Below are 17,321 nucleotides of genomic sequence, written 5' to 3' on the forward strand. Positions count from 1 at the left end.
AGTCACACCCTTCATGTATTTTCGTTGTTGATACCCACTGTAACAACTGACAAGCAGCATAGAACAATTTATATGTGGAATTAATTAATCTGAAGAAGCTTTGCGCCTTACACAAAATGTACGCATTAACCACACCTGCTTAAGATGTTATTATTTATCCCGACGCATTTTATGAGTATTTGTGAAATGAAATAGCACTGTGGACTTCAAAATCATGTTTCAGATCCCAATTTGATGGATTTCCATGGTTGGAAAATAATATTGTGACATTTGATGTAAATATAAATTTTTGTAAAGCAGACATATTTCTGAACATATTTTAGATATTTAATTAACTTCCTGACAAACACCATAAAATCTAAATCCGGTACACAATTAATTTTGGTGTCTGTTGCGCTTTACATCATATATGGGACACAATCGAATTACGAATGCTGCTATTTGTCGTCAATGAAAAGAAACACGGGCATAAACCAGCAGTCGATTTCATTTCGCATTTTGAGGCTTTGCATAATAGTAGTTAAAGTAAAATTCATCTTCAGCAATTATGTATTTCTATTTCGTCACTTACACTGTACAAGTAAATGTTGGATTTCAGCAGTTTATGGAGAGAATGTTTGATACACGCTCTTATATTAAGTCACAAACAAAATACAAACATTCGCTGCGAATGGGCATTGGTTCAGCCAGTCGGGAGAGTTGGAAGTTTGTGCTGGACTAGAATTCAAACCCAGGTGTCTGCTTGCTAGGCAGATGCTCTGACCTGTAAGCTATACGGACATAGTGGCCATCGTTACTGCAAGGACTACCCTACCACGCCTCCCGTCATTCTCAACTTATGCACACACTACGAATGTAGTGACGCTTGCCCGTTATCCTTATCACTAACGGCATTTCAGGGAAACACTACATGTTTTTTAAGAGTGTGTTTGTGTGTGTGTGTGTGTGTGTGTGTGTGTGTGTGTGTGTGTGTGTGTGTGTGTGTGTATGTGCGTGTGTGTGCGATGGCGCCGATTTACATAAATTTGAACATGGCGTCACTTCAAGTGAAACTTACGTAACTATTTCGGAACTACGTCCTAACTTTGACTTGGTGCTAATTCAAAAGAAGCATGCGTAATTTCATGGCTACAATATGACTGGCTGCCTCATCTTAATACTCGCTAAAATATTACGCTACAATTGGCTCCCTCATTTTAATACTTTGCTTGGATTGTCTGGCAGGTAGGGGGAGGGATATGAGTTGGGAGGGTGGTATAAAGCTCAACTGGGCTAGTTCTACCATCTTCAGTTTTAAAAAAAAATTCCCAGCAACGCCATCTTGCATTCTCTTAAATTTCTCACAACAACAATCTTAAAATCTTAAATTAGCTACAACAGGCATTTTTCATTTTTTAAGTTTCCCCACCACCAACATTTTGCATTTTTGAATTTCCCACCACCACCATTTTCGGTTTTCCTGTGGTTGCAGCACCAGCTAGTGGTGGGCTGGAGGGTTTTAGTGTATGAAAATGAAAGTCATTGTTAATTACATTATGTCCTTTCTTTAAGTGACATCTGCCTCTGTTGTCTATAGATTCTTTCACATTTAAACGTCGATTGTAAATAGATCTGGTACTTGAACAGACATATCTCCATACATCAAAATCATTTTTATTGAATTTAACCGTTCGAGTCGGGGTACTTCCCGCGTAAGAATAAACTGACGAATAGCAAAATGATGTCTTCTGAGACTTGTTGTAATATAGACCTATTAAAAAATTCATTAGCACAACCATCAAGTGAAAAAGGAAATGAACAGGAGTGGGTTAGTCATGAAAATGTTGTCTTTATGGCACAAACATACTAAATTTCTTTCTCAGGAAGCAGAGGAATGGGAGAGTTTGGGAGAAGGTAGTTACTAGGTGCGTGTTGTTGTTGTTGTTGTGGTCTTCAGTCCTGAGACTGGTTTGATGCAGCTCTCCATGCTACTCTATCCTGTGCAAGCTTCTTCATCTCCCAGTACCTACTGCAACCTACATCCTTCTGAATCTGCTTAGTGTATTCATCTCTTGGTCTCCCCCTACGATTTTTACCCTCCATGCTGCCCTCCAATACTAAATTGGTGATCCCTTGATGCCTCAGAACATGTCCTACCAACCGATCCCATCTTCTGGTCAAGTTGTGCCACAAACTTCTCTTCTCCCCAATCCTATTCAATACTTCCTCATTAGTTATGTGATCTACCCATCTAATCTTCAGCATTCTTCCGTAGCACCACATTTCGAAAGCTTCTATTCTCTTCTTGTCCAAACTATTTACCGCCCATGTTTCACTTCATACATGGCTACACTCCATACAAATACTTTCAGAAACAGCTTCCTGACACTTAAATCTATACTCGATGTTAACAAATTTCTCTTCTTCAGAAACGCTTTCCTTGCCATTGCCAGTCTACATTTTATATCCTCTCTACTTCGACCATCATCAGTTATTTTGTTCCCCAAATAGCAAAACTCCTTTACTACTTTAAGTGTCTCATTTCCTAATCTAATACCCTCACCATCACCCGACTTAATTCGACTACATTCCATTATCATCGTTTTGCTTTTGTTGATGTTCATCTTATATCCTCCCTTCAAGACACCATCCATTCCATTCAACTGCTCTTCCAAGTCCTTTGCTGTCTCTGACAGAAGTACAACGTCATCAGCGAACCTCAAAGTTTTTATTTCTTCTCCATGGACCTTAATACCTACTCCGAATCTTTCTTTTGTTTCCTTTACTGCTTGTTCAATATACAGAGTGAATAACATCGGGGATAGGCTACAACCCTGTCTTACTCCCTTCCCAACCACTGATTCCCTTTCCTGTCCCTCGACTCTTATAACTGCCATCTGGTTTCTGTACATATTGTAAATAGCCTTTCGCTCCCTGTATTTTACCCCTGCCACCTTTAGAATTTGAAAGAGAGTATTCCAGTCAACATTGTCAAAAGCTTTCTCTAAGTCTACAATTGCTAGAAACGTAGGTTTGCCTTTCCTTAATCTTTCCTCTAAGATAAGGCGTAAGGTCAGTATTGCCTCACGTGTTCCAGTATTTCTACGGAATCCAAACTGATCTTCCCCGAGGTCGGCTTCTACTAGTTTTTCCATTCGTCTGTAAAGAATTCGTGTTAGTATTTTGCAGCTGTGGCTTATTAAACTGATTGTTCGGTGATTTTCACATCTGTCAGCACCCGCTTTCTTTGGGATTGGAATTATTATATTCTTCTTGAAGTCTGAGGGTATTTCGCCTGTTTCATACATCTTGCTCACCAGATGGTAGAGTTTTGTCAGGACTGGCTCTCCCAAGGCCGTCAGTAGTTCCAATAGAATGTTGTCTACTCCGGGGGCCTTGTTTCGACTCAGGTCTTTCAGTGCTCTGTCAGACTCTTCACGCATTATCGTATCTTCCATTTCATCTTGATCTACATCCTCTTCCATTTCCATAATATTGTCCTCAAGTACATCGCCATTGTATAGACCCCCTATATACTCCTTCCACCTTTCTGCTTTCCCTTTTTTGCTTAGAACTGGGTTTCCATCTGAGCTCTTGATGTTCATAGAAGTGGTTCTCTTATCTCCAAAGGTCTCTTTAATTTTCCTGTAGGCAGTGTCTATCTTACCCCTAGTGAGATAAGCCTCTACATCCTTACATTTGTCCTCTAGCCATCCCTGCTTAGCCATTTTGCACTTACTGTCGATCTCATTTTTGAGACGTTTGTATTCCTTTTTGCCTGCTTCATTTACTGGATTTTTATATTTTCTCCTTTCATCAATTAAATTCAATATTTCTTCTGTTACCCAAGGATTTCTACTAGCCCTCGTCTTTTTACCTACTTGATCCTCTGCTGCCTTCACTAATTCATCCCTCAAAGCTACCCATTCTTCTTCTACTGTATTTCTTTCCCCCATTCCTGTCAATTGTTCCCTTATGCTCTCCCTGAAGCTCTGTACAACCTCTGGTTCTTTCAGTTTATCCAGGTCCCATCTCCTCAAATTCCCACCTTTTTGCAGTTTCTTCAGTTTTAATCTACAGCTCATAACCAATAGATTGTGGTCAGAGTCCACATCTGCCCCTGTAAATGTCTTACAATTTAAAACCTGGTTCCTAAATCTCTGTCTTACCATTATATAATCTATCTGATACCTTTTAGTATCTCCAGGGTTCTTCCATGTATACAACCTTCTATCATGATTCTTAAACCAAGTGTTAGCTATGATTAAGTTGTGCTCTGTGCAAAATCCTACCAGGCGGCTTCCTCTTTCATTTCTTAGCCCCAATCCATATTCACCTACTACGTTTCCTTCTCTCCCTTTTCCTACACTCGAATTCCAGTCACCCATGACTATTAAATTTTCGTCTCCCTTCCCTATCTGAATAATTTCTTTTATTTCATCATACATTTCTTCAATTTCTTCGTCATCTGCAGAGCTAGTTGGCATATAAACTTGTACTACTGTAGTAGGTGTGGGCTTCGTATCTATCTTGGCCACAATAATGCGTTCACTATGCTGTTTGTAGTAGCTTACCCGCAACCTATTTTCCTATTCATTATTAAACCTACTCCTGCATTACCCCTATTTGACTTTGTATTTATAACCCTGTATTCGCCTGACCAGAAGTCTTGTTCCTCCTGCCACCGAACTTCACTAATTCCCACTATATCTAACTTTAACCTATCCATTTCCCTTTTTAAATTTTATAGCCTACCTGCCCGATTAAGGGAGCTGACATTCCACGCTCCGATTCGTAGAACGCCAGTTTTCCTTCTCCTGATAACGACATCCTCTTGAGTAGTCCCCGCCCGGAGATCCGAATGGGGGACTATTTTACCTCCGGAATATTTTACCCAAGAGAACGCCATCATCATTTAATCATACAGTAAAGCTGCATGCCCTCGGGAAAAATTACGGCCGTAGTTTCCCCTTGCTTTCAGCCGTTCGCAGTACCAGCACAGCAAGGCCGTTTTGGTTATTGTTACAAGGCCAGATCAGTCAATCATCCAGACTGTTGTCCCTGCAACTACTGAAAAGGCTGCTGCCCCTGTTCAGAAACCAGACGTTTGTCTGGCCTCTCAACAGATACCCCTCCGTTGTGGTTGTACCTACGGTACGGCTATCTGTATCGTAGAGGCACGCAAGCCTCCCCACCAACGGCAAGGTCCATGGTTCATGGGGGGGGGGGGGGGGGACTAGGTGCGTTGCAGTGTATAAATGTACATAGCGACGTATCCGAGAAAAAGTCCCAACGATTTTAATTCTTGCGTATTTGTAAAACTTATTGCAGTATATATATAAGACCACTAGTTTGTTAGTATTTTGCACTAAAATCGAATAGTTGGTAACAAAAGCAAAAAAAAGCGTTTGTTGCTTTTGGCTACAGTACATGCTGTGGGAGAAAGTTTGGCTGTTATGAACGGTTTATAGTTTTATATTCTTGTGGAGATTACAATTTTAGATACATGAAAATCGTAGTAATCAAAAACTTCAGGGAATTGTGGTTGGAATACTCAGTAACGGACGGGAAAATTAGTAGTGCGTCAGCCGACAACATGCTCCGTTTTATCTTTCAAAATTTTGAGTCCTGCAGTCTGAGCTTCGTATACACTTCCCCAGCACCACTTTACGCGCGATCCATTAGGCTCAAGACAAACCTCGACAAAGTATACAGTCAAGTACTTCAAACTTATGAACATGTACGTGAAGGTCCGCTCGAATTTCTTGTGAGGATCAGTAAAAGCAAGTAATCTTTATATGCTTTAAAGCTCACTGTAATTGGGCAGTCCGTCTTGTTCACTGAATGGAGAATAAAGTTGTTATACTGAGGCAAACTTTGAGAGTCATGTTTGAAATACCTCATCAAGAATACTATTTCACCTTACTTGCACGCCTTGACAGGTAAATTCTACGTGAACTATTCGATACAATTTTACCAGATTTTTATCCGTACAGAATAACTTGCTTTGCGCTAAACATAATTGGAAGTGATACACATATTAAAACTTATGATCACTGTACCACCAGTCTTGAAGAAGGCACCGCACATCGTGGAATCGTCACTGCCTTCCAACTAATAAGACTCGGTTTTTTCAGATAACGAAAGTACTGGCAGATGAAACTTTTATGTGATTTCATCAAGAAAAATTTTAAATGTATTTGTACTAATAGATTGAATAGTCAGACTAAATGACAGAAAAATAATTGAAGGACATGATAAATACAGTATTCTCGACATTTTGTATGTCTTTATGCCTAATAATGAATACAGTCGTTACCATAAGTTTGCTGTTGAAGGTAAAGTAACATATGGTTCATTTATGACAGTGTCAAGTCGACTTGTGTGATATGTAAACGCCATAATAACATAGATATGTATATGAGCAACATTATAACTTCAATAAGCATTCACTGAGTCTCAATAGTTACTTTGCAATGTTCCTGACATTTACAGGGGCTTCTTGCAAGGAAGTAAGGAAGATTATGGCTTATTCTCCTGTCGACGATGATGTCGCTACAGCAGAGCAATGTGAGATACCTGCCGTCTAGGGGTTTGAACGGATCCTCGCAGAATCTCATCAGCTGTCTGTAATATAACGTACGTGTAAAAGTCAGAACTACCACATAACGTAGACGAACGCAAAATTTTCCAATTAAAATAACAGTATATTACATACCAAAGTCAGTTTTATTCTGTCGCCGGTTGGAACATTGTCTAAAGTTCTTAAACCGGCGCAGCCATTATGCTACACAAAATGGTCAAATCCTATATAATAGTTCAAACAACAATTCAGTTCACGCTAAATCACGTTAAAATTTTATCGCATGCGCGCGGCCAATCCGACACACACCACGCCTACCGGACTATCTGCTAGAAAACGTCCTGTAGGTATCACAATAGCCTCCTCCTCTCTCCCCGGAAATGCCACGCGCTCTATCTGCCAAATGCGTACCACACATTTACCGGTGAAGTGCACTTCAACGATTTACGTAAAGCGAAGCTTAGGGGCTGTAATGTCACAAGTTCAAGCTAGGACTGGAGCAGCATAGAGAAGGAAATCGGTCCCGACATTTGCCTTGGCTGATTTGGGGAAATCATGGAAAATCTGAATCTGGTTCACCGGACGGGGATTTGAACTATCATCGTCCCGAATCCCAGTCCAGAATCTTATCCCTTCACGATCACGCACGATACCTTCCTTGCCAAGTTACCAAGGAGATGAGCAGTTTCACAGCATCTCGTTCCTAGCCACTTGTTCTATTTAAGCAGAAGCTTCACTTCCCACCTGTTCAGTTTACCAGTAGCATCGTATTCCCTAGAGTTCCCTTTTCAAGCTGTTCTTATGAATAATGCCATCTGATCGCCAGAGATTACGACAGTAATGATTCATGTCATCTGTAGGTCGTATGGACATCTATTTTAATATTCACTGTCGTTGGAGTGATTTAATGTCGAGTAGTTGCGGTGACGACAGGGAGGAAAGTAAGTAGCAGGCAAGCACAGTATGACGTCTACTACAGAGTGAAAACGACCACCTGTCACGTGAGCTTCCAGCTGAATCGACTGGAGTCGTCGCTTCAAAAAATTCAAACACAGTTTCAAAAAGAAAATCTAATCAAGGTTTTCGCCAAAGAATATTAAGAAAAACGGCTGAGTCTTAACAAAAGATGAGGTTTTAATATTTAGCGTTGTACCTTGTTCACGCCCATAGAAAGTTGTTTAAACGGACGGATGGTGTTGCAAAATGTGTGAGTGTGGGTAGTGCAACATACGCAGAAACTGTCGAATAAATATTAAATGACAGGGGCCAAGAAGCTATACCCCTGTTGCAGAATTGACGTCTGCTATCTTGTGTAAACCATTTTTAATTCCTGTAAAACTGTTGTATATAACCATTTCTTCAGAACTTTTAGATTAGACTAATGTAATAACTGAGAAAAATGGGACTTTAAAATGGAGGTATTGTCAGAGGAAACAGAAAGAGCCTTCCAAAACTTTGGTTGAGAAAATTTCCTAATCTCAGTCTGGGTGCGCTTCCATTTCCTGCCTACATCTTGTGTTGCTACTGGTAAATGGTAAGCAGTCTATCTTCGGTCCGCTACACATGATCCAAAGATGTTGTGTTTACTATAGGAAAATTTAAGAGTGGATACCCAATCAGCACTTCATATCTAGAAATAGTACATTTTCATTATGGTACTGTGGGTCGTTCTACCCAGCTAAGAGAAAGACATATGATGGGGCCGTTCAGTGATATAGTGGCATCAGCAACTTGATTTTATGTTGACTTAGTTCGCCGGCCGGATTTGGCCGTGCGGTTCTAGGCGCTACAGTCTGGAACCGCGCGACCACTACGGTCGCAGGTTAGAATCCTGCCTCGGGCGTGGATGTGTGTGATGTCCTTAGGTTAGTTAGGTTTAAGTAGTTCTAAGTTCTGGGGGACTGATGACCTCAGAAGTTAAGTCCCATAGTGCTCAGAGCCATTAACCATTTGACTTAGTCATTGTATACTGTCATACATTATTTCGACTTTTAACACGAAAAAATGACAAGCTGTCATATCTTATGAGACTGTTAAGACAGTTGACAAATGGGTATTCATCCAGAGTGAGGAGAAGTCCATCATCAGTCATATCTTACGGTAAAAGAAGAGTCACAGTTGTGGCAGAGGAATATCGGGTGTCATATTCCAAAGAGCAAAAGCAAGGAGATGGAGTAGATTTTGCAGTACAAAAGATACCGAAACACATACAAAATATTTTTTTCTTCCTCTAGTCCGCCGTTCCGTATTTGAACATTCTTTCCAATATTTCATGCAATCTAACTAATATTTTTTAAGCAACATACTGCACTTTTATTGGTAATAATAATAGGTTAACATTCCTCTGCATAAAATGACAAATGAACACATTATTTGGTAATAACGCTTTGCATTTGCTTTCCTCCTCAATTATGTTAAATACTGTTGCATGTATTTTTCAGTACTATATTAACATATACTGAATTCATTCTGAAAAAAATGTAACAAAAATGATCAGCGGAATAATGTGGTCTCAGTTTCTTTTCTTAAAAAAATTGTAGGTTTAAAAAAATCGTCGATCATTTTTAGTACTGAACCAAAACAAAATCTGTAGTTGCGGAAACCACTTAAGAAATTAAAAATGAGTAAGAAAACAAGAAAACGTCAAGTAGGCATGAATGTTGTAGTGTCTTCACTATTAACATTTTGATGGAGGAGGATTAATGCTAATAATTCATTAGGTGTTCGGGTCAGCATTTTATTAGCAAATGTCAGTTGAGGCGTTTTTATAACTATTGATGGATTTATGGCCTGCCTCATATTCAGAAGACATGCTTGAGAATATGTTGTACGTACAATATTTGCCGAAAGATGGAGCCTAGTCAGATGAAAAAAAAAAAAAAAATATTACATTTAAATTGGAAAGCTGCATATACAGCTATTTAAATGTGTAGAAAGTGGAGTAAATACTTAAATTAACGACTGAAAACATTACGGCCACTGCTCACTTGGGGGTTCAATGCCAACGTTTTGGGCACGTGACGCAATAAGGAAAGTATATAACTGGAACACAGACGAATGAGGAATCATTTGAGGGACGATACAGGCCTGAAATATGGAAATTCACTGACCTAAGCGACTTTGGAAAATGGCAGATTGTTGTTGCCCGGTGTCAAAACGAGAATGTCGAAAACGGCGAAGATGGTGGGCTGTTCGCTAGGTAATATCGCGAGCTTCTGTGGAAAGTGGTTGAAGGGCGGTGAAGCCACAATAGCCGAAACAATGATGGACTTTTGTTGTCTCACCATGTAACGCGAAGGTCGGGGATTTGTCGGCTCGGTAAGGAAGGATGGGCATCGATCTGTGGCGAAAATTAAAACTAGAAGTCTACATCTACATCAACACTCCACAGGCCACCTGACGGTGTGTGGGGGAGGGTACTTTGAGTACCTCTATCGGTTCTCCCTTCTATTCCAGTCTCGTATTGTTCGTGGAAAGAAAGATTGTCGGTATGCCTCTGTGTGGGCTCTAATCTCTCTGATTTTATCCTTATGGTCTCCTCGCGAGATATACGTAGGAGGGAGCAATATACTGTTTGACTCCTCGGTGAAGGTATGTTCTCGAAACTTCAACAAAAGCCCGTACCGAGCTACTGAGCGTCTCTCCTGAGGAGTCTTCCACTGGAGTTCATCTATCATCTCCGTAACGTTTTCGCGATTACTAAATGATCCTGTTACGAAGCGCGCTGCTCTACGTTTTATCTTCTCTATGTCTTGTATCAACCCTGTCTGGTACGAATCCCACACTGGTGAGCAGTATTCAAGCAGTGGGCGAACAAGTGTACTGTAACTTACTTCCTTTGTTTTCAGATTGCATCTCCTTAGGATTCTTCCAATGAATCTCAGTCTGGCATCTGCTTTACCGACGATCAACTTTAAATGATCATTCCATTTTAAATCACTCCTAATGCCTACTCCCAGATAATTTATGGAGTTAACTGCTTCCAGTTGCTGACCTGCTATATTGTAGCTAATTGAAAAGGATATTTCTTTCTATGTATTCGCAGCATATTACACTTGTCTACGTTCAGATTCAATTTCCATTCCCTGCACCATGCGTCAATTCGTTGCAGATCCTCCTGCATTTCAGTATAATTTTCCGTTGTTACAACCTCTCGATATACTACAGCATCATCGGCAAAAATCCTCAGTGAACTTGATGCTATCCACAAGGTCATTAATGTATATTGTGAATAGCAACGGTCCTACGACACTCCCCTGCGGCGCACCTGAAATCACTCTTACTTCGGAAGACTTCTCTCCATTGAGAATGACATGCTGCGTTCTGTTATCTAGGAACTCTTCAGTCCAATCACACAATTGATCTGATAGTCCATATGCTCTTACTTTGTTCATTACACGACTGTGGGGAACTGTATCGAACGCCTTGCGGAAGTCAAGAAAAACGCCATCTACCTGGGAACTCGTGTCTATGGCCCTCTGAGTCTCGTGGACGAATAGCGCGCAACCCATACTGATTCCTACAGAGTAGATTTCTAGTCTCTAGTCTCCAGAAAAGTCATTATACTCTAACATAATACGTGTTCCAAAATTCTACAACTGATAGACGTTAGAGAAATAGGTCTATAGTTCTGCAGATCTGTTCGACGTCCCTTCTTGAAAACGGGGATGACCTGTGCCCTTTTCCAATCCTTTAGAACGCTACGATCGTCTAGAGACCTACGGTACACCGCTGCAAGAAGGGGGGCAAGTTCCTTCGCGTACTCTGTGTAAAATCGAACTTGTATCCCATCAGGTCCAGCGGCCTTTCCTCTTTTGAGCGATTTTAATTGTTTTTCTGTCCCCCTTTCATCTATTTCAATATCTACAATTTTGTCATCTGTGCGACAATCTAGAGAAGGAACTACAGTGCAGTTTTCCTCTGTGAAACTGCTTTGGAAAAAGACATTTAGTGTTTCGGCCTTTAGTCTGTCATCCTCTGTTTCAGTACCATTTCGGTCACAGAGTGTCTGGACATTTTGTTTTGATCCACCTACCGCTTTGACATAAGACCAAAATTTCTTAGGATTTTCTGCCAAGTCAGTACATAGAACTTTACTTTCGAATTCATTGAACGCCTCTCGCATAGACCTCCTCACACTACATTTAGCTTCGCGTAATTTTTTTTTTTTTTTTTTTTTTTTTTTTTTGTGTCTGCGAGGCTTTGGCTATGTTTATGTTTGCTGTGAAGTTCCCTTTGCTTACGCAGCAGTTTTCTAACTCGGTTGTTGTACCACGGTGACTCTTTTCCATCTCTTACGATGTTACTTGGCACATACTCATCTAACGCATATTGTACGATGGTTTTGAACTTTGTCCACTGATCCTCAACACTATCTGTAGTTGAGACAAAACTTTTGTGTTGAGCCGTCAAGTACTCTGAAATCTGCTTTTTGTCACTTCTGCTAAACAGAAAAATGTTCCTACCTTTTTTAATATTTCTATTTAGGGCTGAAACCATCAATGCAGTAACCGCATTATGATCGTTCATTCCGTGTTCTGCGTTAACTGTTTCAAATAGTTCGGGTCTGTTTGTCACCAGAAGGTCTAATACGTTATCGCCACGAGTCGGTTCTCTGTTTAACTGCCCAAGGTAGTTTTCAGATAATGCACTTAAAAAAATTTGACTGGATTCTTTGTCCCTACCACCCGTTATAAACGTTTGAGTCTCCCAGTCTATATCCGGCAAATTAAAATCTCCACCCAGAACTATAATATGGTCGGGAAATCCACTCGAAATATTTTCCAAATTTTGCTTCAGGTGCTCTGCCACAACAGCTGCTGAGCCAGGGACCTATAGAGACATCCAGTTACTATGTTTGAGCCTGCTTTAACCGCGACCATCCCCCAAATTATTTCACATTTCGGATATCCGTCAATTTCCTTCGATACTATTGCACTATTTTATCGCTGTAAACACGCCTCCCCCTTCACTGTCCAGCCAGCCTGTCTCTGCGGTATACATTCCAATCTGATTTTAGAATTTCATTACTGTTTACATCTGGTTTCAGCCAACTTTCTGTCCCTAGTACTATGTGGGCACTGCGACCGTTTATTAATGAGAGCAGTTCTGGGACCTTTCTATAGACGCTCCAGCAGTTTACTATTACCACAATAATATTGTTATTCCCTGTTTCGTTTTGCCTACTACTACCTTGTCTCGTCTCAGGAGGCGTCTTGTCGGGCATAGGGAGGAAATTCTCTAACCTAAAAAACCCACATGTGCACTCCACACGTACTCCGCTATCCTTGTATCCGCTTCCTGCGTGCAGTGCACGCCTGACCTATTCAGGAGGACCCTACATTTCTCCATTCCTCCACCCGATAGCGGAGGTCGAGAAATTTGCACCCCAGATCTCTATTAGGAAACACCGACGATTCCCAGAGGAATGACTTTCCTTATAGCACGGATCTGTGCTACCGTTAACGCCAGATGAAATTCTACGTGCTCTGCCGCGCGGGATTAGTCGAGAGGGCTAAGGCGCTGCAGTCATGGACTGTGCGGCTGGTCCCGGTGGAGGTTCGAGTCCTCCCTCGGGCATGGGTGTGTGTGTTTGTCCTTAAGATACTTTAGCTTAAGTAGTGTGTAAGCTTAGGGACTGATGACCTTAGCAGTTAAGTCCCATAAGATTTCACACACATTTGAACATTTCTTATGTGCCCTATCCCTTCTCAAGAATCACTTTACACTATGTAGCAATGCTAAAGTTAAACATTTTGAGCACTTAGTATTACCACCGTGATCTTAAACACACGAAACTTACTTGAGTTACGTGTTTGGTTACATTCGGTATAATAGGGTACCGTTTGTGGAAAATCTTCTCCTGACGGCGGGCAATGGTGTTCTGCGCTGTTACCTTGATGCTATTTGATCAAGTCCCCCCGGGTTCGATTCCCGGCGGGGTCAGGGATTTTCTCTGCCTCGTGATGGCTGAGTGTTGTGTGCTGTCCTTAGGTTAGTTAGGTTTAAGTAGTTCTAAGTTCTAGGGGACTTATGACCACAGCAGTTGAGTCCCATAGTGCTTAGAGCCATTTGAACCATTTTTTGATCAAGTCCCATATATGTAATGTCGTTGAGGTTCACTTAGAAGATTCTGCCAATAGTTTAATTACAAACTACAACGTCGGTATAGTAATTCGGCGACTATAAACGATAAAAGTTACCTGCTAACGTCGGGGAATTTGCCTTATTGTCTTTTATACGTTGGCGAAAACCGCACCTCGATATATTTGTTCATTCTGGATACATTTGGGCTGGCCTATCCTAGCTGCCTAACTCTGTATATCTGTCGTCTCATTATAACATCTAATTACGAATTAAAAACTGTGATTACAGCCTCCGCCATCCTAAGATGGAATATTATGTACTTGAAACTACCTCCACTACTATATAGGCTGCTTATTTATTACGATGTACGGCTGTTCGTTTCTCCTACACTGCCCTCTCAGTGAAACGCATGAGTTATATCTCACACACTTTTCCTCATAATCTTTTCAGAGTTGACAGTTCCTGTTAACTCATGAGTAAAACTTCAGACACTGGTTTTACTAAACCGTAAATGCGTGTATCTGTGTACAAATCCAGAATTTTTATATAACCTTGTTGAAGAACATTGTTTCTCACTGTGTCACCAATGATGTTATATCATACTCGTCTAGAACCAGGTGAGAAGCATTTGTCAAGACTGGCAACAGAAATAGGATAATATAATGTATATGTTAGGTACACGGCCAGGTGAATGATGGAAGATGAACAGCAGCCGTCCGTCATGATTTCTTTAGCCAAAACAAAAGGCTGTTGCTAGAAAAGCATAAGTGTGTAAAATAGTCACAAAATGACGTACCACTTCTAAAAGAATGCTGGGTTCACTTTATGTTCCTTTTTATTTGAAATAAGTGAAGAAATGTTACACAGCGCAAGAAGGAAACCTGGCACCTTTGCGCCGTGTGTCACGTACGAGGGCGTGCTGCATAGTAATGCCTCCGAATTCGCTACGTGAAAACTCTCAAGGTTTTTTAAATAAAATAAACGTTTTCAACATTCCACATCTTTATTCTTCAAGTTACCATACACTCTAAATCAAAGAAAAATGAAGTGCATATCCGAATGGAAGGGACATAAATAGATATGCTGTACGTATACAGACAAACAAATGACTCCAATTTTTTTTTAATGGGTGATTTATTCAAGAGAAAAAGCTTCACAAATTGAACAAGTCAGTATTGTGTCGGTCCGCCTCGCCGGCCGGAGTGGTCGAGCGGTTCTAGGCCCTTCAGTCTGGAACCGTGCGACCGCTACGGTCGCAGGTTCGAATCCACCCTCGGGCATGGATGTGTGTGATGTCCTTAGGTTAGTTAGGTTTAAGTAGCTCTAAGTTCTAGGGGACTGATGACCTCAGCTGTCAAATCCCATAGTGCTCAGAGCAATTTGAACCATTTTGGACCGCCTCTGGCCCTTATGTAAACAGTTACTCGGCTTGGTATTTATTGAAAGTGTTGTTGGATGTCCTCGAGAGGAGTATCGTGCCAGGTTCTGCCCAACTGGTGCGTTAGATCGTCAAATTTCGACCAGGTTTGTGGCCCTGCCTACAGTGCCCCCAACGTTAACTGGGGAGTTATCCGGCGATCTTTCTGGCCAAGATGGGATTTGACAAGCACGAAGAAACGCAGTAGAAACTCTCGCCGTGTGCCGGCGAACATAGTCTTGCTGAAATGTAAGCCCAGAATGGTTTGCCATGAAAGGCAACCAAACGGGGCGTAGAATATCGTCGACGTATCGCTGTGCGGTTAAGGTGCCGCAGCTGACAACCAAACGAGTCCTGCGATGAAGTGAAATGGCACCCAAGACCATCACTCCTGGTTGTCGGGCCATATTGCTGGCGACAATCAGGTTGGTATCCCACAGCTGTCCATGGCGTTTCCCAACGCGTCTTCAGACTGGAACCTCATGGATTTAAGAGTTTTCACCAAAAATTCTGAGGAATTACCTTTCAGCGCCCTCGTTCTTTCAACCTTAGCCACTCGGCAGCTGAACTTGTAACGAAGCTTATGGTTGATCAAAGATACACCAGACAAAAAGTTAGTGACCCTCAGTTAGTACCGCGTAACACTGGCTCTAGCCTTAACAAGTGTCTCAGTTCGGCGGTAAAGAGAGTCCACAAATTTATTCAAAAATGGCTCTGAGCACTACGGGACTTAACATCTGAGGTCATTAGTCCCTTAGAACTTAGAGTTACTTAAACCTAACTAACCTAAGGACATCACACACATCCATGCCCGAGGCAGGATTCGAACCTGCGACCGTAGCAGTCGCGCGGTTTCGGACTGAAGCGACTACTGCCGCTCGGCCACAGCAGCCGGCTCATATTAATTCAGATATGCCATATTCAGCTCAAGCCTTCAACGATGATTGGATGCCGCAAAGCAACCAGTCTGTGAAGATGCTAAGAGAAATGAAATGTCGTGTGGCTAGGACCTCCCGTCGGGTAGACCGATCGCCTGGTGCAAGTCTTTTTAGGTGACGTCACTCCGGCGACTTGCGTGTCGATGGGGATGGTATGATGATGAAGACAACAGAACACCCAGTCCCTGAGCGGAGAAAATCTCCGACTTAGCTGGCAATCGAACCTGGACGCCTTTGCATGGCATTCCGCCGCGCTGATCACTCAGCTATCGACGAGGACAGGATGTCTGTGGTACTAAGCTCAGGCGATTTAGAGGGGCCATTTAAGGAGTAGTGCTGTGCCTGAGACTTTATAAAACCAGACGTATGGGTGCAGACCTGTGAACACGGCATTTTTTCATTTTGGAAGACAGAAGTCACTAGAGCATAATCATGCAGATGTAGAAGAAAGGGCAAAACGTGGTCACTGACAATGTTAAAATAAACATCCTGGTTCATGCTCGTTGTAATCTGAGTGAATAAGTACAGTATACTGTTCAGAAACACGCCATAAACATCACAGAACCACCTCTGGCCTGAACTATACCGTCCACACGCTGCGGGTTAAACATACACACATGCATTTATCTCTGAGATGTTGCACGAAAAATTAATCACAACAGTAGTTCATGTCGAGTTTGGAACAGACTGTCATTGACAAGCCATGATATTCGTCTCCAGTCCCTGACGGTTATAATGGTTTTAGGGCATGTGTTCTTACGCCATGCTACATGGCTACGAGTGGTGCAGCGTTCCTTGTAGACACGTTAGACATTTTGTGTTGATATACCAACAAGTCAGGCGTGGCCATGGACACGCCGAAACACTACAGCTCCTTCCCGCAACTATGCCACGTCTCTTCTTCGACGCTTTCGAGTTTTACACCATTTACAGTGCTCCAAAGCGACCGGTGTTGTCTTTTAAGGTGGTGATTAATATTTTGAGCAGTCAACTCAAGTTTCAATAAATTAGTAATAAAAGTTTAATTGTTTGTCTAGTTCATCCGTCAGTTTACGGAATCCATTTTTGATGAGCTGATTATATTGATGGTAGGAAGGAAGGTTAGGACTTAACTTTCTGTCGGCAACGGCATCATTAACGAGAAAACAAAAGTTCGGACTGGGGAAGGATGAGGCTGGCAATTCGCGGTGCCCTTTCAAAGGAACCATCCCGGCATGGACCTCAAGAGACTTACGGATACCGCGAATATACTAAATGTAGATAGCCGGACGTGGATTAGAACCACCGTCTTCTCAAATAAGAGTCCATTGTCCTACCA

Source organism: Schistocerca cancellata, chromosome 4 (genome assembly GCF_023864275.1).
Source record: "Schistocerca cancellata isolate TAMUIC-IGC-003103 chromosome 4, iqSchCanc2.1, whole genome shotgun sequence".
Taxonomy (NCBI): domain Eukaryota; kingdom Metazoa; phylum Arthropoda; class Insecta; order Orthoptera; family Acrididae; genus Schistocerca; species Schistocerca cancellata.